The following is a 995-nucleotide window of genomic DNA, read 5'->3' as shown; positions in this document are numbered from 1 at the left end:
TATCAAATTACTAAAAGCAATTGATGCCAGGAGGGGATCTGGAGAAACATTCACAGGGTGGCATGGAGACTGTGTGGCATAAATATATGCTGATTTAATCACAAACAACCACATCACATGGATCAATATTTGCTGGGAAAAGCCCCCAAATTAAGATATGGCACATTATAAAGCATAGAAAAGAAATATCTAAAAGGGGCTGCCACCCCTCTAGATCCAGCTTTGATTGATGCACAGTAAACCTGTGACTGTTGGGGCCCCTAGAGCCCTGGGTATTATCAGACTCAGCTGTAGTTTGGCAATATTTGATTTCTCTCACAGGACAAGGGCACTTTTCTCCTATCAAAAGCAGGCATGGTTGCAGGTATTTAAATTTTTTAAAACCTACTTGGCAATGAACCTGATTCTAATAATAATAATAGATAAATAAATAGAAAAATACACAAGTAAATAAAAATCTTATTTATTTGTTGCTAACTGGAATATCTGTTTTTCAATTTCAGTTTTAATATGCTTTAAATGGCATGAATGTTAGAAACAATTGTTAAGTGTTAATAATTTGAAAACAACAAACACAATTCTGAAAAAATAAATAAATAAACAACAAACACACCCAAAAAATAATAATAATATATATATTAATAATTAAAAAAAAATATATATAATTAAGTAAACAGTCCATTAAGAATACATTTAATAAAAAAAATACAATAATACAATTCATTATCGTTCTGTTGTTTTGTGTAATAGTGCTGGGTACTTATTGTCTGTAATGCGTGTTTGCATGTTTATCATTCAAATAGAAAAAAGTGGTGCATAAAAAAAATAAAACATACATTATAATAAAATAAAATAAAATAAAATAAAATATAACAATATAATATAATGTAATAAAATATAATATAATATAATGTAATATAATAAAATAAAATATTACAATATAATATAATAAAATAAAATATAATAAAATATATTATAATAAAATAAAATAAAAT

The sequence above is a fragment of the Morone saxatilis genome, unplaced genomic scaffold (genome assembly GCF_004916995.1).
Source record: "Morone saxatilis isolate NCDOM2014 unplaced genomic scaffold, NCSU_SB_2.0 Contig3, whole genome shotgun sequence".
NCBI classification, from domain to species: domain Eukaryota; kingdom Metazoa; phylum Chordata; class Actinopteri; family Moronidae; genus Morone; species Morone saxatilis.
The sequence above is the reverse complement of the archived record's forward strand: the minus strand, read 5'-3'. Positions refer to the sequence as shown.